This window comes from Thermobia domestica, chromosome 4 (genome assembly GCF_964235325.1).
Source record: "Thermobia domestica chromosome 4, izTheDome1.hap1.1, whole genome shotgun sequence".
NCBI classification, from domain to species: domain Eukaryota; kingdom Metazoa; phylum Arthropoda; class Insecta; order Zygentoma; family Lepismatidae; genus Thermobia; species Thermobia domestica.
Window position 1 is genome coordinate 82,122,397 of NC_137457.1, and position 27,191 is coordinate 82,149,587.

The window sequence follows — 27,191 nt, forward strand, 5'->3', positions numbered from 1 at the left end:
AAGGGGGTCATGTGGGGTATCAAGTAGCACTGGAATTTAAAGAGTAAAGAGCTCTCTTACCTACAGAAATATATAAAAACTGTGCGAGTTAGACTTGTGTTATGAAAGATGGTCGTGCGAACACTTGCAGGTTTTTAACTAATGCAGTACAATATCCACTGTACCAATCCGATCTTGAGACTAGTAAGAGAAATCGTTAATTAAATTAAAATTCCTGTAGTGAAAAATAGAATAGCAGCACTGTAGCAAATTATACCTATTTCAAAGTGCGCTATATATATGAGTCTGTGTGTGTTGCGATTATGCATAGCATTTGAAAGCTGTAATATAAGTTAGGTGCAACGGCACATATGACTTTACAAGAATATGTCTTGAAGTTATTAGAAAATTAATAGAAAAATAATATAAATATTATTAGAAAATAATATAAACTGGTGCACATAAGCAAATATTAACTTACTAACCTTTTGCTCTTCCGTTGTGATTATGGAGATCCAAAACAAAGTGGTTAGCACACAGCAGCATGGAACAGTGTAAACACTTTACAAATGCACTTTCGTCATAATCTTCATGACTACAGACACTATTTTCTACTAGTCTCCAGAACATTTGGAAATGAATCAACTATTGCTCCTGTTACGTATCGACCTTTCTGCCATGCATATGCAAGCATGTCCTTTAGGACTGGCGCACAAAATTGATGATACAAAACGGAATGCATTTTCTTTATGAACATTCTGCCATATAACTTGTACACCAAACAAGTGAACACCTGCTACAATTAGTTATTTATCACAGTTTTGATATGAAAACTAGTCTTGCCCATATTATAATATAAGCAAGTGTTTCATCATTAAAGGTGGAAAGATGCAAATATTTAATTATTTAACATTGTAGGAAAAAGCAAGAAAGAGGCTTGTTTTATGGATAGCAACTTGGTATTGAATCGCGTAATATTTATTGCCATCTATTTTTATTAGGTGTGTATGCATTCGCTTATCACTAATAGCAGAACAGACATCAGGTGTTTCTAGGTGTATATTTTTCTAACAATTGGCTGTGAACTGATAATTTAAATCCACTTCATTGTTCAATATGTCAGCGATAAATCGATTATTTTAAACAAACTGGCAATAAATACATTAAAGTATTTTAACTTCGTAATAAACACGGTACATTATAGATTGCCAAGTATGAGTATTGGAAAAGAATGCAATATTCTATAACAATGATGGTCCTTGCGTAAGGTTTCAAGATTGGAGAATAAACTTAACACACTATAATGGACAATGCAAAATTGCCTAAAATAGATTTTTGGTTTCATACAGTTGATTTTTGGCTTGATATAAGTGTAACTTGTAGGATGCTGCTATACGATTTTTCATTACAGGCATTTTAATTTAATTAACGATTTCTCCTACTAGTCTCAAGACCGGATTGGTATAGTGGCTATTGTACTGCATTACTTAAAATCCTGCAAGTGCTCGCACGACCATCTTTCATAACACAAGTCTAACTCACACAGTTTTTATATATTTCTGTAGGTAAGAGAGCTCTTAACTCTGACGTGAAAACAGATATGTAAACTTTGGTTGCGGAAATGGATTCCAGTGCTATTTGATACCCCACATGACCCCCTTGCCATTTATCATATTTGATGGCGATTCAATATGGCGCCTTTCAAAATGGCGATCATGCACAGGAAGTACTCCCACATATAGATGCTCTACCTTGGTTTACACTACTGAAGTCAGATCTATCAAAAGCTTTTTCATTTTTGTGACAAAAAGCTATTCTTGTACATTGCCTACTGGATTTCAAGATGGCGTCGGTGTAGCAGCTCAACGAAGAATTTGCGCATCGAGTGACTATTACTACGTTACTTAGCAACTCCAACTGAGTCTTGTCACAAATTTTCATCAAAATTCAACTCTCACGGTGTATGGACCTTCCTCGTAAGTTTCATGTAAGAACTATAAAAAAAACATTCGTAATTTACCATAAATTTTTTACATAGATTCTAGTTAAACATTCTCATACCAAACTCAGACAAAAATAAAAGAAAAGAAAAAGAAAAAAATAAATTAAAAGAAATTCACGTATTTGAAATTAAACAATGCAAATAAAAATACGTTTCATAGTAAAAAATACTTTTAAAAATCTGTCGTAGAAATAATTCATCAAATTTATTCTAAGTAATTACTGTTTGTTTCTATTTATTCCTAGCTTATTATTTGTCTAGATGACCTGAGATTGGAAAGTTAATTATTGAGGCGAGCAATTTAAATGGATGGCAATGCTTGTAAATTATTTGTGACTTTGCATCGTAAATTGAGGACTTCAGTTGTAATGTAGTATTTTGTAATATGGTGATTTTAATTAATAATTGTGGATGTAGAAACTAACAATGACTGTCACTAAAATTGCAAATTGTTTGGTATATGTTTAGAATATTGAATGTCTAGTTACAAGATTCATAGTTACGAACATTGATAAATGGCTACTTTGAAACGTAATATTAGACGTATGTACTTCATCTTAGAAGAGTTTAAGTTCGTGAATCAACAGGTGAAGTTTTGTGTTTAATTTAGGTGATATTTGGGAAACTTGACTGATTTATTCAAAAAGTACAAAATGTTGAAAGATTCTAGAATATTTCGATAAATTTCCCTGAAGAACGACTACATTCTTTTATGAACAACTGGGTTAGAGTCGAACCATAAAAACATTATCATATTCTGTAGAACAATAGAACAAATACTTTCGCATTTACAATGCAAATAAATAATTCCTAACTATCGATGCCTTAACTATACCTGCAATATTCTAAAGTAATACTAAACAGTATGCAATTTAGAACAGCATACCTTGTTTGTTTCTGCATTTGTAGCTAGTCTACTAATTAAATCACCATATAAAAGAAAATTACAGATTTTACATCTGAAATTCTTGCTCGGTAATGCAAAACTGAGCACAAAAAAAATTACTTACATTGACCTTCAATTCCGAATTAATAAAAATTTTCCTGAAAGTCAAACTATCGACACAACTAATAAGGAATTCAAACCAGAAGCAGAACTTATTTGCAGAAGAAAAACATATTTGCACGCGTTTAATAGTACCCTGGCTTTCGAGAAACATTAATTTTCTACGTCATAGGTAACAAACAGCCTATTTCAACACAAACTATCCTCCTCTGGATGATGTTTATGTGTAAATTTTTAGATTCCAGTACATATTTTAGGTACTGAAGTAGTGTCTTATTTATTTGATTAAAAATTCCAAAAAAGAGCTTTTCAGTTCGGCATTGTTGCTTGTTTCAAAGCATAGAGACATTATGAAACTAACTACTTATGATTTCACGCCCGTCTGCATACATGCATAGGGGTGGTGGAGGCGACATCATAACTTTAATTTTCTCGTTAGTCGTACTTTTATTATTTTTGAGCAGGCTGATTACGGGAAGCAGAAGATTGAAATTATACACAACAATGCACTCCGCTCAATAGTATTTATCAGATTGTATCATCTCTGCGTCAACACAAGAGGGTGTAGTGGGTAAAATGTAAACAAAAGGAATAATTAACCAGAACACCCTTGTTTTGTTCCGATTTCTATGCCTCTTGTAGATGGTGGGAACATATGAATGGTGCTGTTCGGAATCCTCTCATATCCTGAAGAGAACTAAGGTAATTCTCGGAAACACGGGAATGTCCAAAGATTTTTTTTTATCTTAGATCTGTTTTTGCGGTAATCTGGGGAATTATGTGATCATTTGTAAATATTTTCTCGATTTTACTATCCAAGATAAAACCTCGAAATTGTTTACACACATTCAGTACGCCGCTTAGTATTCTTCAGTCAATTTTCATATATCTGCCTTAGTACAGGGTAGGTTCATGGATTAAAAATTTGAAACAAATATTGAGAGATAAAATCAACTTCTGTCAAGGTTTCTTGCTTCAGGGACAGATACTGAAATGTAAATTGTACCGTTTGAAAGGTTACTCTATAGTGAAAAGAATAAGGTATGTACCATGATCCTATAATAAATAAGAATTATTCTGTAGCCGCTTGAAATATATAATATATTTTACCCAGAACCTAAAAGAAATAAATTGATACACATTTTCTTAGCTAAAGTATATTGCAAATTTATAAGTATAATAACGTATTTGTACAAAACCTCCTAAAGGGTATTGCCATAGGAGAATGCAAGTGTAAACCTCAATGCAACGAGCAAATGACTTTAACGAAAAACATCCCTGTATTGTGGAAGCAGTACATTTGCACAATATTTGATTACGCGTATATCGAAGATCGCTGACGTCTATGTTCCCTACGGAGGCATTCTCGCGTGGGCACCCCTGCTGCGCTCCTTCCTTGACTGGTAGGTAGGATTCGTGTTTTCAGTGGCCACGTAGCACAGGTTAGATAGCGGTTTCCCGCAAAACCTCTTAAAGTTAAACTATAGTGAATAATGCCTCTGCTAGCCTAAATTTAATGAGCAAGTGACTTCAACAAAATATATCTTTTTATTCTGAAATTATTGGTTTAGACAATAATCGCATATACGTATACTCAGCATCGTTGACGCGTCTGTTTCCAACCGACGCATCCACGGGCGGGCCACTCCTGCACACTCGCTCTGACTCAGTTCGATATCATTCGTGCTTTTTAGTGGAAATCTAGCAAATGTGGGTTGGTGTTTTTGCATTAAACTTCTTAAATTCAACCTATACCGGTGAATGCTATTGCACCCCTCAATGTAACAAGCAGATGGCTTGTACAAAAGTATATTTGTACTGTCAAAGGTGTAGTTTTTCACAGTCCTCACTTACGTCAATACCCATCTCTGTTCCGTCTGCTCCGTTGGGAAACATCCCCGTGTTTTCTCCCTGCCATGACCGGTTGCCTGCACTGGTTGGTTGATGTTTTTGTAGAAGACCTAGGCAGTCCCGCGCGCGCAATCTGAAGTACTCCTGGTACAACTCGATAAGATAACTTTCAGGCTCTTTGGTGACCACCTAGGAGGAGTTTGTTGGTGTTTTTGCCCAAAACATCTTACAATGAATCTGCAACAGGAAGGCAATTGTATACGTGAATGCAACGAGAGACTGACTTTAGCAAAAGTATATCTGGGCATTGTGAAAGTAGTATTCTTCCCAATTCTCGGTTATATTTATAATCGCCATTACTGATGCGCCAGCTTCCGACAGGCACATCCCCGCGCTGAGCTAATTCTTCAATCCTGCCCTGACTCTTTTTTCGCCGTGCGGGCCCCATGCTGGGCTACTACCCTGATAGTATTCGTGCTCATTTGTGACAACAAAGCACATGTTAGTTCCTGTTCTTGCGTCAAATATCTTAAAATTACTGTGCACTGGGGAGCGCATGTTCAAACCTATTTGTAACGTGCAAGTTACTTTATTAAAAATATCTTTGTATTTCTGTTGCAAAACCAGTAATTTTCCACAATCCTCGTTTACGTATATTCATCATGGTGACACGTCTTTTACCTACGGACGTATATTCGCTTAGACCCTTGTGATGCATTCCTGCTTTGACTAGGTTAGATGGAAATTGTTATTTTTAGTGGGCTAGTACCACAGCTTCGTTGTTTTTGCACAAGATCTACGCATCCCCGTGAGGGCCCTGTGCTGCGTTACTACCCTGCAAGCTAACATAGTTCGCGTTTGGACGTAACCCCTTGAAGTTAATTTACACCGCGGATTGCAACTGCATGCTTCAGTCTAACAAGTAAATTACTTTAACAAAAAGAAGCACAGGTTGGTTTCTTGTTTTACACAGTGGCTATGCAGTTTCGTGAGGGCCCTCTGGTGCTGCCCTGGATCGGTTAAGTAGCATTCATTCCTTTTAGTAGCAAACCTAGCACAAGTTGATTGGTAACCTTGCACAAGACCTACGCATTCCCGTGAGGAACCTCTGCAGCGCCCGTTCTGTTTCTTTGTTAGATAGCATTCGCGCTTATCAGTGAATAATTAATTCAGGTTGGTTGGTGTTTTTGCAAAAAAAAAAACTCCTTAAATTCCACAAAATTAAGAAGTAATAATTGTGTTGTTTTATAACATGATCAAGGGAGGTGCAGACTTATTGGACAGGAAGACGCCTTCACACAGTTGCAGTAGGTCACGAGTATAGTCACTGATCATTTTGTGGAATTGTTTGACATACCTGGTTAGAATTGTTTCATGTTACAGAAGTCTTATTCGAAATCTTGTTTTATAAGCCCATTAACCTTTTTTGAAGACCTTGTTATCCCTCAAATGGAAAGGCTCCAACAGAAAGGAGAACATTCTAAAGCTCTTACCTACAGTATCCACATAATTCTTCAGGTTCAACTGCTGACCCTAGAGAAGGTTGTTTTGGTCAATTTAGAGACTCACCTCGCATTAGACGTAAAACGAGATACTGTTGCAAAATTGTAGTGTATTCTCATGCGTCGACGTTTCCTATAAAGTTTGTTCGAATTGTTACCAAGGAAACCGAATTTCACACTGTAATTAAGATTAAAAATTGTAAAGTGCATTTTGACGTACTTATTGAAAATGAACAATACTTATATTCACAAACATTAGTAAAATATATTTTGTTAATCAAATCATTTATAATCAAATACATATAGTATATAAAATAAAAAAACAAAAATAAATTGAAAATAAATAAACATAAAATAATAACAATAAGATTGCAGAAAATAAAACAAATGTTAGTACGTGGTTTGCGGAATTTCTCGTAGTAATAAAATGACATAAAGCCATGCATAGTACTTAAGGGTTAATGTGCAATTAGGACTAATGAAAGAATTTACGTTTTATCTCAGTCAGTTAGAATTATGTCAGTTTAACTGCCATTATACTATTTGATTTTTGTAAGTTTAACTGCTTGATGTTACTTAAAGTATATTCTTTCATGAAATGAGGAATTCTAGTTATGCCCTCATCAAGGACTCTCACTACTTAAAAATTAGTACGGATTGCTCTACAATGGAAACACATGTTAGCTGCCCATGCTGTTAACAAATTCAGAACCTACTTATTCAGCTATGAGCACTTTCAAAACGTAATCCCTGACAGTTTGAGTCTACCCAATATAGTTTCTGAGAAATGTTCTATAGTATTATGCCAATTGCATGAAAATTAAAATTTTAATTTGACTTTTAATTTTCAAAATTTACAAAAACCACTGTTTCTTCCATTGACACACTACTCCAACAGAAATGAAGTTTATTTATAAACACTAAGACTGAGCTTCGTTTATCCAATGAATTTTCACAGACTGTCATTCTAATTGTTATAATGATAATTCGTGTTTTGATATTTTTCTCTCTTCAAGTTTATCATTCGTGCCAACATTTCATGAACATTATACTTTATGCATGAGAGTCAATAAGTTCAGAACATGAATTCAGTTTACCTTCTGTATGGACACTTCCCATATTGCAGTGATTATCACAATGTTTGTAGTGTTTATACTTTATTCACTAATACTGTATTATCGCATTCGGTCGACCGCACAAACCGCAAAGCTACCAAGACTCGCCTCGATACGTATCCTCTTATTGCAATGTATACTTTCAATAATACCACCGCTACAGATGCTAATAATATACCACCATCTAATTTACATGTTGCCTTTTTTGGTATAGGAGTATTAACTTTTATACCAAAGCTTAAACAGCCTCCCCTTCTGGGAAATGATGTGTGAAACAGGTCCTTCACGTGTCAAAGAATTAACTGTTTAGTGTTTGCTCCTCTACCATTATTCAAGTGCTACTACTGTGAGTTTTCGTGATGTGTTATTTTAGTATCTCTTTTTAAATAAATATAAGTAAATTTTTGTCAGTGTCTTTCTCCGTGAATAAAATCTAACATGTTGGCTTATCTTTCAAAGTGGCTTGCAAGGTGTAATATCCAGGACGGTTGTGTTTAGAAACAAACAGCATATCCTGCGATTAAAAAATAAAAACCATATGAGCCTTACTATGGGTTGCTTTAACTGCAAACGACAGGAACAGCAACACCATTAGTCGTGATGTAGAAGGAACAACAGTTCACCACCTCACGTAGAGCACCTATATAACAAAGAAGATTTCAGCGAGAAAAATAAGTCTGAGACTGCTTACCCTTTCTTTAACTTGCTTCGGAGCATTAGGAGAAATAAATCACAAAGCTTCTACTTTGTTCCGAAGTCTAAGCTTACGCTCTTTCCCCTCAGCTTTCTCGGAGATTTGTTGGCGCTCCAAACCTCCTCGCTTGTTTAGGAGTTTTAACTTTCTCTATGCTTGCGTGGAACATTCGGGATCCGAAATCCACTTTACTTCTTTTGTTTCTGAAATCTGGAGATACCACCTATGTTGCTCGGTGCTTGGGTCTTCTCTCTTTACTCAGTATTAAAGAATTTACAGTATAGTAATATTTGCAATACACTGCTAATAGGGAAGTTAGTAATATAAGCTTGTAGTTCGAAAAATGATTCCTGATTGCAAAGTGCTTTACCTTACCTAATCCTAGATAATCAGAAGTAGTGATGAGCGCAAGAGTCTTGGTCTTGCAGTTTTTGCAAGAGTCTTGCATGCAAGACCAAGACCAAGACCAAGACCAAGACCGGAATCCCGATGCAAGACCAAGACCAAGACCAAGGGGTGCAAGACCAAGACCAAGACCAAGACCATACCTGCAAGACCAAGACCAAGACCAAGACTCTTGCGCAAGAGTCTTGCACAAGTACCAACACTACTTGAATTTTTTATAGAATGTAAAAAGGAAGAAGAAAAATCATTACATCTTTCACGTGAACTTCTTGGCTCCAGTAAAAATACCGCCGGAAATCGGTTGTTCACGAGACGTCCGACAGCATAATTCTATGAATTGTTACAAGCTATAATAACTTCAGTGTCTGATTTACTTTGGTCATCATTTGATCATTCACGACGGCCCATGATTGGATTTTGGGAAATCATATGAAGAATAGTTGTGTCCATAAGAAGTGGATAAGCAAAAATAAACTAGAGCATGTTATAGACACGGTAGCTCAGTGGCAGAGCGTTCACCTCTGGTACATGGGGCCCTGGTTCGATCGCAGCTTGTGCTATGTGAGCTTTTTTGGTGAACAAACACCCTGTGCGTGGGTTTCCCCGTTTCCTCGTACTTTCTTCATTCCACCATTTCTCATCATCACTGTTTCCCTTAGCTTCAGTGTTATAATCGTGGGACGTTAAAGTAGATATTTAATTTCATTTCAAAAACATATGAATGGTGTTCTTCTTCCAAAACTAACGGGAAATGTAGCATTGAACATCGGCAATTCCGTATACCATAGGTGCCGACTACATGGATATGGCCTTGGCTCTGAGGTTCAAGCATCCGTTGGAAATGTTTAATGTGTACTTATAAAATTAATATTGAAATAACATTTTCATGACATTGACAAAAACTTAGCGCATGTGACCGCAAGTTTGATTTCATAGGTGGATGCTTATACGTTGAATAATTGTTTATCAATATAACTTATAGCCCCCTTAAGTATACTGCATATCTGGGATTCAACGATGTAACATTATACAACAATAAATAATCTATATTCACAACTGAGAGTGATTTCGTACTTATTTCAAATAACTTGAAGTTTGATGCCGTTGTTATGTATTTCTAATGTAGGTCAAAAGTATTTATATAAATTGAGTATATATATATATATATATATATATATATATATATATATATATATATATATATATATATATATATAAAGACAGACAGTTGAGTCGTTTTCAGTTTTCACTCAAATTATTCTAAAATATTGGGGCCGCGCTGGCTCAGTGGTAGAGCGTTCAGCTCTGGTGTTTGGTGTCCCGCGTTCGATCCCAGCCCCCGCCAAGTGAACTTTGTGGTGGACTACACCATGTGCGTGAGTTTCCTCGTGGTTCTTCCTTTTCCTCCCACTTTCCACCATTTTCATTCATTTTTCATCATCACTGTCTCCTTTAGCCTAGCCGGCATAATCGTAGGACGTAAAACTCACAAATTTAATTTCATTTCATATTCTAAAATATTAAGAGGTTTAATTATTATTATTTTAATTTGTTCTCTCTTTTTTGGTCAATATTGCAAAACTTATCATCATCGTCATAATAATAGCTATTCTGCCATTATTGGCAGGTCACTTGCTGCAGCTGAGAAGCTTCGATGACTGTGGTCCTCAGCTAGTCTCTTAGTCTTAACGTAGCAATTTTCTGTCTTAATATCTTTCTTCAACTACGATCTCCTTCGCCCCCTCCCTCTAGCACGTCCCTCATAATACAGTTCCTCCTCAGCCAATGTCCTCCTCTTCATTACATCTAATTTTTTTCTTTTATCCCCTACTGCTACTATTTCTAAAACCTTCGCATTCGTTTTCCGTTCAACTCAGCTGATTCTCTCCTTTTTTCTCCATGCCCACATTTCGAAAGTATAACTGTTTCATCGTTTTTGCGTATGTTCTTTTTCTGCTCCATACAGTACATATTAGAATCAGTAAAACAAAATTTCAATATTTAATTGGGAGATTGTTCAATACAAAGATGAGCTAATCGTGGTAGGAAAGAAAAAAAATCTGACGCCTTTAGAGTGTAAAAATAATTTTGCAATTTATGGTATTTCAGTAATTTGTGCCGTCTTGGTTTTCTTTCATGCGTCTCACTGTCAGGGATAGCCTCCCCAGTTTGGGAACCAGTGGAGTATTGGATCTGTTAAAACATATAAAAATATTACGAAATGTTGTGATTTATCTTATAAGTAGTGAAGCGTGATCACCCATTGAAAAAAAAAAGTAAAGGTCATCGCCTATGTTGTACAGTATCATCACACTTACACGAAGGTAAAATAGGCCCTAAATTACATTTAGAAACATACATTGTATTTCCCTCACTATTAACGCAATGTAGGATTTATTATCCCTTATATCCAGAGTAAAATTTACTTATGAAAATCATAGATTTCTTAAAAGCAAAACTTGCAAGACTCTTGCAAGCAAGACCAAGACTGGGTGTGCAAGAACAAGACCAAGACCAAGACTGGGTGTGCAAGACCAAGACCAAGACCAAGACCGAGGGTTCCACTGCAAGACCAAGACCAAGACCGCATGTGCAAGACCAAGACCAAGACCAAGACCACCCGGGTCTTGGTCTTGGTCTTGCATTTGCTCATCACTAATCAGAAGTTTATAATATTAAGATAGTGTCATTATTGTTATTTTCGCTTTATTCTGAGAACTACCACCTTAAGATTGACACTACTAAAGTTAACTAGTTAAGTAAACGTTCTTGTTATTCAGGGGAGTTTTCAGTGGTTGAATAGATATGTAACTTTTAATATGGTCATTGTACATTTCTTGGATTATATATATCTTATTATAAACAACTACTGACGTGAAAACCAAAGTAAAATTGGTAGTTTTTGATTTGATTCATTGATCTGATTCATATTCGAAATTGACATTTATGACTACATTTCACACATTCACATATTATAAAATATATAAGCTGTATATTAGCTTTACATTTTTAATCATAAGTTTCAGAATTTCTTCTCCGGTGTGCTCCTAATTTACTTTAGCAGTTAATAGTTATAATAGGTTTCTTTCCCACTTTCAGCTTACCCACCCCGTAAGTCCAAACTTTATATAAATTATAATATTTTATAATAGTGTATGGTTAAATTAACAGTATATAACTATCTGTGTTTGAAAGCATTTGTTTTGTTTAAATAATAAGACTAAATAGATATATCATTACTTGTTGATATTCTATAAGTAAACCTTGGCCAATGATTGCAAGATATTGCTAATGGAATTAAAACAGTGAATAGAAATACTACTTAATGATTCGTATAGACAAAGCAAATAATTTGACAGTTCCCCATTAAACCTTAGTGTCCAACTGAATATGTTCCATGAATGAGAAGATTTGTACACTTCCTTAAAATGATTTAACGTAAATAATATCAAAGGCAAGAACGCATTAATATTATACCATCAAACTATTCAAAGGTGTGTAATATCACATGGTTAAAAATATTCAAAAAAATAATTCTGTAGCACTCCTTAAACTTACATTTCAATACTAATACAATTATATTGTGAAATGGAACGAAATTTTTATGAATCTACATGTACAACATATTTAATTAATATAAAAATAGAGAAAATCTTTTCCTAAATTAAAAATAGAATAGGACACACATCCAAACACGGGCAGCACGTAAACAGTATCGATTTCTCTGGGGTCATAAGCATTCATTTATTAGTAATATCGTTGTGAGATAGAGATCATGATTCATTTGTTTATTGATACGATTATCTTGTTAGGCATGTAAAGAAGATGAAAAAAGCATTGTATGTAATTTACATGATAAAATGAAGAACATTAACAGAACACATGGATACTTGATTTTTATTGCGACGAGAATGCCACCCTTCTGCTATGGACCTACGTAGAATGGGTTCAAACATTTGGATATCTGCGAGAAGTCCTGTAAAAATGAAATTATGTTCAGTGGATGAATTGATGGTGTTAATAAATACCACGAAAGGGTTTTTACTGAGTGTCTAGCCTGATCATGCTCAAGGATACCAAGGTTATCTAACGAGGAATATGCTTAACGCGTTAAAGCTGGAATTTAGTAAAAATACCTCAAGAAAAATCGGATGATCATCTGCTAAACGGTGGTGTACGTAACAACAGCAAGGACTGTACATATTTGGTAAGAGTGTTGGTATAACTGTGGGACCGTAGAACACTTTTGATGGCAGCAGTAGGATAGAGGTACTTGATGCTCTTGTTTGCTTGTCAATCCTTTCCGTCCAAAGATATTTGTCCAAAAAAAATCATCCAAAGGACATTTCGTCAAAAGATATTTGATCCAAATGACATTTCGTCGAAAAGACAATTGTATCAAAGCACATTTCGTCAAAAAGACAATTGGTCCAAATGACATTTCGTCCAAAGACATTTGGTCCAAATAACATTTCGTCCAAAAGGCAATTGGTCCAAAGGATATTTCGCCAAAAGACATTAGGTCCAAAGGACACTTCATCCAAAAGACAATTGGTCCAAAGGACATATCGTCTAAAGACAATTGGTTCAAAGAATATTTCGTCCAAAGACATTTGGTCCAAATCACATTTCGTCCACAATAAATTGGTTCAAGGGACATTTCGTCCAGGGATATTTTATTTCAAAGCACATTTCGTTCAAAGGACATTGGGGTCCGGTAAAGCTTGGGGTCGAGGGTTTGTTTGTATTAGAAGAGAAAAAAATTATGGCGATAACATTATTACTCAGTAGATTCCTATTTCTAAACAAAATTTGAAATAGAGATTTACTCCGCTATTTCAATTTCGATAGAACAAATATATTCTGAAATATTCAGAAACACGTGAAAGCCTGAAAAGAAAATGGCCGAACAACAAGAATGAGTTAAAGCTTAAAGTGTGAAGTATGTTCCTGCAATAACTGCTAACGTGACATCTAAAATTTTAATGTTGTAAATGGAATAGTTTTAAAATAAGTACCGGTAACTAAAATTAATGGAGTTTAAATTTGAGTAAGTTAAATATTAGTAATTCAAACTAGAAAAGTAAAAAATAATGTTTCATGTATCTTTGATGAAATACCGATGATTCCATCCCGGGACCAAGTACCTGAAAAAACCTATAACTAACTAACTCTATGGCGTATGGAACCCGGAGGTTCAGTACCGCGTTCACAAAAGCTCTCCACTGACTTCTATCCTTAGCTAATTGGATGTAGTTTCTACTTTGCATTCCTATCTCTGCGAGATCCATCTTAATATTATCCTCCCATCTGCGCCTAGGTCTTCCTAATGGTCGTTTTCCTATGGGTCTACCAGTCAAGACTTTGAAAGCGTTTCTACTTTCTTCCTTTCTAGCTACATGACCTGCCCACCTAAGCCTCCTAGACTTGACGACCCTAACAATATTGGGTAAACCGTATAAACTATGTAGTTCCTCGTTATGAAGCTTCGGCCATTCCCCATTCTCGTTCCTCTTGGGTCCGAATATTCTTCTCAGGATCCTGTTCACAAATACTTTCAGTCTATGTTCTTCCCTCAGAGTAAGCGACCATGTTTCGCAACCATACAGAACAACAGGCACGATTATCGTTTTATATATTTTAAGCTTCAAATTCCTCGACAGAATTCGCGACGACAAGAGATTTTGAACCGAATAGTAACACGAATTCCCTGCTTTTAGTCGACATTTAATTTCTTCGTGAATATGATATTCGTTTGTTAATATTGATCCTAAATATTTGAAAGTATCCACTTTATCGAAAGTATTATTTAATATTTTAACGCCTCCACAACGCCTCCAAAAAAAACTATATATCATCTAAAATCACTTTTCAAGATAAGTAAAGAACCGTTTCCAAATAACGGTCAAACCCGCAACTTAAAACTATATGTGCCCGATTGGTTGATGTTAGTATTGCATATTCGATTGAATACAAACGAATGTTAAGATGTATCACGCGTAAGCGCCTGAGAGCCTGAGCACCCTTTGTCGGCTCATTGGTAGAACGTGACTTAGACAAGAGTTTGATAATATCATTGCACCGTAACGAGTCCATTTGGTCAATGTTACCAACGATCTGTAAATACAATGTGGAAGGTGATTTCCGTACCACTGGATGTAAATTCCATGAAACATGGCATAAACATCGTTAGTTATTGGAGAAAATATACTGTAGTCATATTCCTCTCCCACGTTCTTCAGTTTGTCAATGTTGCAAACCAGTTGTAAAAATGAGAAGTTGGAAAACAGGTTCTGTAGTATGAGACGTTTATACACAAAGCTTGGCAGGAATGTCACACGACACTTTAGCAAAAATACGTTGAATATTATCGTCTCCCAACCATGCTAGGTTATCAGTGTTTTCAACCATTCTAAAATTTATTTTCTCGAAAGTTTGCCTCACCATGTCATAACGAAGCTCCTATGACCAGATGTATGCGTGACTCATGCAACCCTTTCTTTCTACACGAGCTTCTAACCTGTACCTTTCGTTGCTGCATGGTCAACAGTCATGTTCCATGATATTTGTTCAGCCACACGGTCACATTATTAGAAAATATAAAAATACCGCCAAGCTCGTACAGTGCTGTTTGAAGAACTTTCATATTGAAAGCGTTAGCAATTGTGACAGGCAGGTGCATAGGGTATGGTACCAACGACCGTATGATTCCTGATGTGTCCAATGATGTTTATTTAAAGTTTCGTCTCTATGCTTGTAATGGTCAGGAAACCTCCCGAAAAAATGTATTCTAGAATGGTTGGAAACTGTAACACTATGAATGCTTTTGGGTTTACACTAACGTACAACAAACGAGTATGGATTGCAGTCTAATTATGTCCGCCAATGCTGTCGATTTCAATTGAACATCTTAAATGTTCGCATGTCGGGTCATGTAGCTAGAATGGAAGAAAGTAGAAATGCTTTCAAAGTCTTGACTGGAAGACCAATTGGAAAACGGCCATTAGGAAGACCTAGGCCCAGATGGGAGAACAGTATTAAGATGGATCTCGCAGAGATTGGAATACCAAGTAGAAACTAGATGCAGTTAGTTAAGGATAGAAGTCAGTTGAGAGCTTCTGTGAACGCGGCATTGAACCTCCGGGTTCCATAGGCCATAGAGAGGGAGAGAGAGAAAAAAAATCTTCGTATTGGGTGGCAATACTGCCAAACTATTTTTTTTGGAAAACGGACACATTCATTCATACTATGGTTTTCATTGTCCAAAACTGCAGCTGTCACATTTGTTATAGGCCCATTTTAGATCAATTATATACCATTTGCATCACTATGAAGTCGACATATGTTTGTCAACACTGGCAACCTAGAAACATTACACAACGTTCTTATAGATCTTGGAATACCGAGAAAGCTAATTAGATTAATTAAGGTATGTTTAAATGAATTCCAAAGTAAACTCCGGATATTAAAATATTTGTCCAAGAGCTTTCACTTCGAAAATGGCCTGAAACAAGGCGGTGCGTCGTCGCCATTATTATTTAACTTTTTTCTAGAATACGTTATAAGGAAAATCATAGATAGCAACCAGGGCCTAGAGTTGAACGGTATTCACAAGGTTATGGCATATTCTGATGATGTAAATTTAATAGGGTATGATACGAGAACAACAGAAAGAAATGCAGAGATCTAATTAAACACTTGCAGGGACATGGGCTTAGAAGTAAATGCAGAGAAAACTAAATACATGGAGGTGCGTCGGGACCGTAATACAGCAAATTGTGGATGCGTTCAAATATTAAATAATACTATTGGTAAAGTGGATACTTTCAAATATTTAGGATCAATATTAACAGACGAAAATCATATTCACGAAGAAATTATATGTCCACTAAAAGGTGGGAATTCGTGTTACTATTCGGTTTAAATGTCTTGTCGTAGAGAATTCTGTCGAAGAATTTGAAACTTAAAATATGCGAAACGAAAATCATGCCTGTTCTGTATGGTTGCGAAACATGATTGCTTACCTGAGGGAAGAACGTAGACTGAAAGTTTTTGAGAACAAGATCATGAGACGAATATTCGGACCCAAGAGGAACAAGAATGGGGAATGGAAGTAACTTCACAACGAGAAACTACATAATTTATACGGTTTACCAAACATTTTAGGATCGTCAAGTCTAGGAAGCGTAGGTGGGCAGGTCATGTAGGTAGAATGGAAGAAGGTAAAAACTCTTTCAAAGTATTAACAAGAATACCCATCGGAAAACGACCATTAGAAAAGACCTACGTGCAGTTGGAAGGACAATATTAAGATAGGACTCGCAGAGATAAAAATACAAAGTAGAAACTAGATGCACTTACCTAAGTGTAGGAGTCAGTGGAGAGGTTTTGTGAACGCGGCATTTAACCTCAGGGTTCCATAAGCCATAGAGTTCGTCTAGTTAGTTATTTAGCAGTCTAATTATGTTTCACATACCAAAAACATAAAAACATTATAATAGTATACATTTTTCTGCTACGAGGATCCAGCAACATATTTCACTTATTGATTGATTTTAGGACCTCGCACGAAGCAACTGCGCTATAAATTTCTTACATACTTCATGTGCGTTCCACTATATGACTTGATTTACGTTATGATGCTTTTCTAACATCTCCCTCTTGATAGATAATTTCCACGGTTCGTTTGATTTATATGGTGCTTAAAAAAATAGGGAAAGTTAGATTTATTTGATTAAGTGTTTTCTTTGTGGATACCAATTGCAATGTTCACACTATCACTGATGTAGAGATGTGAGTTCTAGGTTGAATTTCAAAATTCCCTCCCGGTCTACAGAAATTACCTTTTAAACAGAGTTTGTAGTTTTCTTAAAGGTATATTAAGAATATTACTTCTAATTTCTTTGTGTTAAGATAATATTGAACACCGATATTATAAATGTCTTTGTCAATACCCTTTCGTGCTGTGGAAACCTTCCAAAATTTAGATCATATGAATATAATAGAGATAGTTTTAAACGTTACATTAAAGAGGCACGACAATAATTTTGTTCATAGTTGTAAGTAATAAGAAGGCGAATGGCGATACGTTTCAACATATACTTCTTATGTCATACTAGAACTAATGCTTTCAGTATACCGAGTGAAAATAAACATTAAGACCTGGATGTATTACAGTGATTACAAACCATGCTAATAATACTAAAAAGCTGATGTTTTGTACCTTAACCTCGGCTTGTTTCGGCAAAATCGGCTTCATTCAAAGGAAGCAATTTTATATATTTTAAGTGAGTATGAAGTCATTATAGAAAACGTTTTGCAAAGTATGCAGAAATTTGAATTCAATTGAATAATTTTGTCAGATACTGGATGATGGTTTTGATATTACGTTTAAGTAGATGGTAAATGTGTGGCGAAAAGATTCAAAATTACAGACGAACATAGGAATGGAGAGTTAAATCTAAACGTTCTGGATAACGTCTGTTACAGTATTTATGATGTTGAGCCGAAAAGAGTCACTTGAGTCCTTGTTTGGATTTTCCTTGAGCATCTATTTCAAACACAATGAAATGAGTTCGCCAGAGGTGGTTTATGACAGAGATTGAAGCGGGTGACAGAATATCTCAACTCTAGGATAACAATATAATCTTCAAATTATAGTGTGTATAGTGTAGTCTGCGGTTGAGGCATCTCGTATACAAAAACAATGACTACTAAAGATTAGAGAACTGATCATTGTTGCACATTGGCGGTAAGTTGAAAGGTGTGAGCTTTGGCTATTTTGATTTGAACGATGAAAGGCGGTTATGTAGAACCTTTACAATTGATCTTAAAAACATGTTAACAAAGAGATAGAAGTGTTTTAATTTATTAACTTGGCTTTCATACAAAACAGAATCACATTCTTGTTCTATATGGAAAGAAATCATAACGGAAAGTAAATGCTTGCTCAAATGGGTAACAAAATGGACAAAATGTTAGATATTCTGGTCAGCATTGCTATATCATGGACGAAATCCACCCTGAATCCAGTTTGTTTTTCAATTGTACGTAGTGTTGAAGTGCTTTACTAGAAGGCGTTCAAGTATTTTTCTTATCCTATTAATAAGGCTCTTATGTCAGTAAAGTGACAGACAAGTTTGATGTTAGCGATGTTGTAGAAATACCACATTTTATTAGCAATTTCCATTGTGATAGAAAGAAGCAAAAGAAACTAGGTACGCATACGGCATTAGGAGCATTAAGAAATTGTCGATAAGCAAGAAAGAGAGAAATCTCTGGGCTGTATTGCAGTGACGTTGAAAAACAGTTGTAATACCGTCTGACATGACCGGAGCGGTTCGCTGATTGGTGGAATCAAGCCGCTAATTGAATTCATTTCGAAATGTGATGCACTTAAATGTACCCCTGAATTTTCATATTACAAGAGATTCTCCAGTCAAAGCTTTCATAGATTACAATGTGTTTCTTAACTATAATTAAAACTGGAGTTGCAGAAGAAGCAATCAGGTACCATTTACCTGACGTAATTTAGTTAGTTACGCGTGTGATCAAAATCAAGGAATTTGCTGGTAAACTAGGTTCAAACAATTAGTTGATTCTTTTAAGAACTGTCTAATCCCTAGCTTTAGACATTTTAATTAATATATGTAAGAGCACTACATAAATGTAACTGTTGTGAGAGTAGAAGCAGCTGCCGCAGGTCCGGTTAACATGGACATTCCCTATTGTAATATGGGTCATATTGATACTTCATTTCGAACATTATAGGAAACGATGGAACTTTTTAAGGGAAAACATATATATGAAAAACCATTCTGAAAATGGTTCTTTACTTCTGCAAGTTATTTCCGTACACTATTTCAAATGTATGTTAAATTTGCAAGTTGTGTTATACCTAAAAATACCTTTACGTACAATTTATTTTTATCTGTGATTTTTTCAAACAAAAGAAATTGTTCAAAAATCTAAAAGGTTGTTTTTTGTAATTGTTTTAAAATTTAGTTCACTGTCCAAATATCATACCAATTAATCAAATTGTATTTACAGAAACCACAAATGACCAAGAATTACATCAGTGGTTAACAAAGTTGAAGCTATCACTAAATTCTATTTGTTTATATTATTAGTTAATTCTTGCTCCAATAACGATCTTTTTAGAGAATATTTTTCAACCTCACTTATACATATAGATGTTACACTGTCAAAGTAAGTTCGATATATGGAGTGAGCCAAGTCTAATTTGAAGCAATCGGCACTCATTTATGAGGCAGAACTGTGAAAAAAAATTTACTTTTGCTGACGGTAACAATTTGATTGGTACTCTGACTAAGTGTGGATAGCTGATCATCGTGCCTATAGTCACTCGATGTGAAGATGCCTTGTTTAACTTCTAAGTATAATTCTTGTACCAAGCAAAGGCCGGTTGAGGCTTTGCCGAATTATAACTCACAAACGACGGAAAAAGGCTGAAAATGAAAAATGCGTGGAGATAACCTGATTCCTACAGGAGCGGGACACGTGATCAAGAACACGGCAATAGTATCACACAAGCAGTTTTGCAATACCAACACAAACTTACACTTCTTTAAAGAGAGTATATGCCATTTTTTGATATGATAGTAATTGCATACAACCTGAAAAATATAATTAAAAGATGAGGTATCAGTGGTGCGAAATAAGAGACATATGAGGCTGTGAATTTTAAAAAGTTGTAAGTGAGTACAGAGAAATGAACAAATGTACAGTAGAGTAAAGCTAGAGCAACCAGTGACTAATTAGATTGATACCGAATTCACCCGAAAAGGACACATGTTAAAGTAGTCGTAGAAAAAAGAAGTCCAACGTGACATAATGCGTAAATTTGAACAACTAATCTTCCTGTACAGCAGCAATTCCAATTTCCTTTGTCTGGAATCGATTTCTTGAATCGAGAGCTATAAAAACGACTGTCCTTGGGTTGCAACGCTGCATAAGATCCTGCTTGCCTTCCAAACTAAACTAACGACGACGTAGGGCCTGAAAAAATACTGAAGAGCTCTGGCAACAAAGTACGTCAGAATCAATTCTCAAAGATAAATGACCTTTGATAGGTGTCATTCGATGGTATAGAAAACGTTAGGACTATGAGACAACGATAAAGATATAAGACACTGCACTCAGGTTACCAGTAATATGCTGCTCCAAATATTTTAACATAATACTACAGTATATAGAACACAAGGCTCGATATTATGGCAAAACAGTACATTCCTCGCCGTAGCTGCACACTGCGCATGTTGTATCAAGCTCGTTAGTCGCATTATGCTGTGCATTCTGTGGTTTAGTAACTACTATACATTTGTTCATCGAGCAGTCTTGTTGTTGTTGTACATTTGTTTCTTTTCCTGTACGGAACCCATAATTTCACAACTTTAAGCATCATATGTGCCTTATTTGGCAAAACTGATGCTCACCTTTGACTTTTTTTTCTTGTTTCATGCAAATTGTTCTAATTCCATAAAACTATATACATTCTATTTGAAAAACTGTAAGTTTGTTATAGGATGGTAACACTGCCTTGTGACACTACTGTCATGTACTTGGTCACGTATCCCTCTCACGTAGCTGTCCGTACAGGTTTCCTGTATACATTTCTCATTTTCTGCATTATTGTCGGTGTTTGTAGGGTGTAACTCACCAGGCTCTGGCCTGGCACATATATTAAGACATTTCCACACTGAGGAATATCATCACGATGATTAGCGATCCACAATCAGTCAGGATACCAATTTTCGTAAATATCCAGCTGTGACGGTTCACAACTTCCCTTGTTAGAGTCTTACAATGACTTCGGGTTTTAAATTATACTAAACGATATATTCACATAATACAATGTTGACCTTGTATACGTGTATGCTTAGTTACAATAAACGAAGTTGTTTTTTTAAGAATGTATTTTTCGTGGTAGTCAACAATAATATAATACAAAAGAAAATATTCTTTGACAGTGTTATCAAAACAAACAGTAAAGATATGCGACAGAATATTTCATTAATATTTATTTCTTAGTAAATGACTCAAATGAGGAAATTAGCTGGATGTACATCAAGGAAGAAACTGATTAATTATGTATTTGCATGCTGATCTTCAAAATCTAATAAAAGTATGATTTATAACGATCTGGTTCATATTACGTATGTTGTCTTGACTAGCAACTTGCACTAGAAATAGAAATAGAAGAAGCAGTAACTTGAACTAGATATAGAAATAGAAGAAGCAGTTGCGTGAACCCGACCTATAAATAGAAGAATCAGTAACTTAAACAAGGAATAGGAATCAATGGAAAAAGAAACTTTTATTTTAATAATAACTGTGTAACAATTTCACCAACTAACTGAACATTTTGGCTTAATCAGGCAATGCAAACTCTGCCTTTTCAGAGTCTGATAAACCTCATATTTTAAATTAGTTTTCGATACTCTTACCCAGTTATTATTTTCAAGCAACAACTGATGATCGATGGTGGATAAATTGTCATACACAACGTACTTTAATGATGCAACTTCTTCAGAAATCTTTTTAAGCAGGACTGTTGCATAACATTGTAATTTAAGCTAATAATCATTACAAGAAGTTGCAAGTTGTAACGTAAATACATTTAATGCACTCTTGCAAGGAAATACACTTCCACATTTGAAAACAATTAACTCATAATGTACGTTAGTTGTTTAACACATAGTGAGGTACCTGTACACAAGAACAAAAATTACAATCCCAAACGCCAAATATTACCAACAGCGTTTAATACTATATTTCTCATTCCTTTTCTTTCCCTAACAAAAATTACAGCTGAAAATGGGGTAACATATAAACATATGTATGTTTTTAGTCTAGCAATGAATATAATATTTCTTCAAAATATACGTATATTGCCATAGGCATCCATGTTACAAGTTATGAGAAGAAGAGCAACAGGCCACAATCCATCCAAGGCAGAGAGAAGGACAAACGGTACATGCATACTCCTAGATGGTCAGGAAATAGAATGTCCTATCTATTTGCAGATAATAATCAATCTTCTGTGAAGGTACCACCATGTTTAAAAAAAATGGCGCTTATACTGCAACTTACTATTTTCCGCAATAACTTTGTTCTCTTTACGTACTATTTTTTCTTTGTGTGTTCATGGGAGACAGAACTAACGATATAACTAATATTTCCTTAAAATTCTGTGCAAAAATAGTGGGAAATAAAGATGATATTAGCGAAAATAGATATCACTAGCAACGTTCAGCCCCTACAAACATTGAGTGAACAAAGAAATGAGAGCACAGGTATTTAGAATCAAGGTAGACGTCAAGTTTGAAACCGACATTTCACAATATTTCTGTTTTGATTTTAATGCATATAGTACTGCAAAGTCCTTAAATGCTAATTAAGTCAGGATTTTATATCCAAATCAAGTTTCAACATAATTCTTGTTAGAAAACCCGAATCGGCAATGCGAATTTAAGATTAGACTATACTTTCGATAAAACGAAAAAATGAAAACAGTGTAACGTAAGTGTTTGGCCGAGTGAGTAGCGAAACGAATTTTAAAAAAATACATGTGTTCTGCGCAGCAGTTCGAATTCGCCTCAATCCTTAATTGTTTTGTTTGTTTAGACTTTTTAAATCACGAATTACACTAGCACACACTATATGTGTGACAATTCCCATGAGAGAAACCTCAAGTTTACACGCGATAATATAGCATTTCTGTATTACGCACATTCAACTACTTCAATAAGTGTATTAATCTTGAGACATAACCCTCCTCATCTTGAGTTTTGCTCTAACGAATACTATATTTATGACGATGCTTCCATCATCAAATATATAGTTTTCTGTAACTTAGAATTGCATACGCCAAAACAGTTGAAAACTTTCTCATTGTTTTAATGTTACTTCAGTTTACTTGAGTTGATTTTGAGTTTAAAGTCCCTTTCAGTAGCGAGGTTATATGAGACGTGGACCTATTGATTAACGTGGAATCCAAACCACATGTACTCCCATCAGGAATCGAAATCGGGTCTCCTATGCCTTTAGTTGAATTTGGACACGAACGCTCTCCAACGGATTTAAGAGATTGCCTTACAACTAGTGGCGAAAACAGTTTTACTGTGCCCTGGATCGATCGATCATCGATTTACTCATACTAACGCCCTGCCACACGCATTTCAGCTGCTCATATTAAGAGTATACAATGCTATTTTTAGTGAGAAACCTAAAGTTTTTACATATGTTTTTCCAAAGTTATCACTACATACATAATATAACTTATGTTCATCTCACACTGAGTTGATGAGGAGAACGTGCAAAAAATTCTTATATATGGCTTGCAAAAGACATAACTTATATTTAATTACAAATGATTAACTTTAGTACACAGATTTATTTATTATTTTTACCAGGATGGTTGATTCAAAAAAAGGGAAAGTTTCCTTGTTACTTTTTACTTTAAAGGTTGAAAGATATCATTGCCTATAATTCTTAATACAAATAGGGAGTACATGATAGTTTTATAAGTATCAACTAGGTTTCAAACAAGCCTAACTATCGTTTTATTCCCGAGTGGGGGCGCGGTGTGCTGGTTGCAATGATTCACTATGCAACACTTCCACTAGGCAGCTAGCTCGACAAACCATTGCAGTGACGATTGTCCGGGTATCGCCCAGTGTTGATCCACAGAGGGGGAACGAAACTCGTGCGTCCCTCCAAGAAAAGTAAAATACATAAAGTAGTCCCTAACGAAGCGCTTTTTAAAGTGCGGAAAAAAACTTTTTAAAATTTCTCTCCAGGAAGATTCTGAGTGTGTTCTCCACTCACTGCACTAGATGTATGCATTTACAGTTCATGGTAATCCTGGATTCTCTCGTGTTGAACAGCATTGCTTTAATCAATGCCGCCTTCAGAAGAGCGGAGATAAATACATATTATGAAGCACTGGAGTCCACATTTTTATATACCGAACCAAATATCGAAAAATGTCTTAACTTTATTTTTATACCTGAGACTCCTTCAATAATTCCTGGATCCACATCCGTTATCGGCTGTAGCCATTAAATTGCTAATAGTCCTAGCTTAGCTTTTGAAATGTTTTCAAAACTTCTTTGCAAAAGAAACAGGTTTCCATATTGTTTTTCGCCCTTGCGTCCTTTTACTGTGCTTCCTGAAGCAATTGTTCCACTCGCTTTATTGTAGTTACGCCACTGCTTGCAATCCCTGAGTATTTCAATGAATGCATTTTAGTAATTATCTTAATTTCACTTTTGAAAAGGTGTAACCACTACGTTCTTTTTAATTTAAATTTTCTTGATTTATACGTAGTCATTGTTGAACAAGCACACACACACACACACAGTTGAACACAGTTTTCATTTGTATACTTGGCAATAATAGCTTTCAAATAATAAAGGATCTGAACAATAAAGATATTTTTCAACCTTCTATTAAATATACGTGGGCTTCCCTGAATCTGAATATATTGTTTTTATAATGTTTAAACAGATACCAAACAGCAATTTGACAAATACGATATTTATATCAAAACAAAATCGTCTTATCAATTGGTTTACAAAAAACTAAACAACTGACATTGTTCTGTGTTTTTTTACACTTTGTTACAAAGCATAGATACAAGTAGAAAGTCACGTAACGTTTCGCCTGAGCCCTCATGAGAGCATCTTCAGTGCTAAGACTGGCATTCTGTCAATATATTTTGTAGCTATCATCATTCACAGAGGTTCGTTCCAAACGTTTCGATACAACAGACGCAAATCAAACCACGTTGCTGTAAATAATGGATCAGAATCCAACGGACCTCATTTTAGCTCTCGTAAATGTCGTCTTTAGCGTTGCACAAGCCGGGATACAGAGTTTCCACAATTACTGTCTAATGGTAGGAAAAGCGATGTCGGGAAATTGGAGAATCTCCTAGACGTCCAGGAAGTGGGAGAGAACGTGTTACGACAGAAGAGCAAGATAATTGGCTCATTGCTGATGCACAGTACAGAACACACACGACCTCCTGAGACAAATAGCAAATTTCCAAGTTTCCCGATCTATTGCTACAAGACGGCTTAGGACAGCGGACCTTCACACTCGCCATGCTGCAAGAAAGGAAGTTCTCTCACAGGATCATATTAGACTGTTTTGAATTTGAAGAGACGAGAAGGCATCGGAATTGGAACGATAATATATTCACAGATGATTGCGTGTTCGTCTCTGAAAGTTAAGAATCAATTGTCGTGTATAGATCAAGAGGAACAAGGTATGACCCACACTCAAAACTGTGGACATGTTTCTGTGTCAGTCTAGGGTTTGTTTACGTCAAAGGGCTTAGGGATACTTCTTCAGATCGACTGACGTTTAACAGGTGAACAGTATGTGCACATTCTTTTTAATGTCATGTTGCCATCTGTTTCAAAGCATTATCATGATGCGGTGATCCCTTTGCAGCATGACAGGCCACCCCGTCTCTATGTCTCGGGTAGTTAAAAAATTGGCTGGTGCAGAGGGTTGATGTGAATGTTCTGGATGGCCCCACGTGGTGCCGACATGAATCCGATCGAGAATGTGTGGGCGGAATTTAAAAGAATTAGGAAGGAATACTGACCTAATCCGTCACCCAATACAAAAACAGAATCGTGGAATTTAATTTATGGTACCTGGGGGCAAACTGCTGAAAACAAATGTTACTTTCGGACTGCCGTTGAAGGGATGCCGAGAAGGTTCCACGTTGTTATTAATTCCGAAGGACATTAGATATCCTATTAATTGGATAATCAAAACAGTAATTTTAGGGCTCACAAATATATTCAGAAGATTCTTCATTTGGTTTTAATGCAGAGGTCTCAATCACTATATAAAAGAAACCATATTTTTAAAAAACAAATAAGCTATAGAGAAGATTAGAACAGAGAACACCTCAGATTTGAAGCTCAGCACCTTTCCCTACTTCCTGGCACCTCCCTCAAAATTCACTGGACTGAAGTTTATTCTATTTACCTGTATCTCGGAACAAAACATTGGAATAGCTTAAAAGTAGCATTCTTGAACGCAAGTTTAGTCATATAAAAGCAGACATTACGAAAAACTAAAGTATCACGTTTCTCTCCTTACTTCTTTCTCAAATTAATAGTAAACATAAGAAAAGGTGCACACTCTTCTACTTTACAGTTATGTGAAGTAACTGTATATTGGATATGAAGTAACGATGAGATAATTGTATAAACTCTAATTTAATTCACTAGATTCGATTATTTTATTAAATTACATTATTTACAATAGAATCATGAACTCCTGAAAATTTACTGGAAGAAAAGTTTGATCAAGATTGTACATTCTCAGACACCTGTTATAAACACATTTTTGTTAATAAACGCGACTAGCTTCCTCAATACATTTGCGCATACCTTCAAGCATAGCCTGATACAACCCGATTCTTTGGACGCTTAACTCATCAAGCCAAACAAAACCACGAGGAACACAACAACAAGGGGTATTCGCCACGAAGTTGAGGAAGGTGCAGGTTCATCCGAGAAATGCAGATCCCACCATTGGAGAACGACCGACTTCAAGTTTAAAGAATATCATTCTGCCGGTTCATCACCGC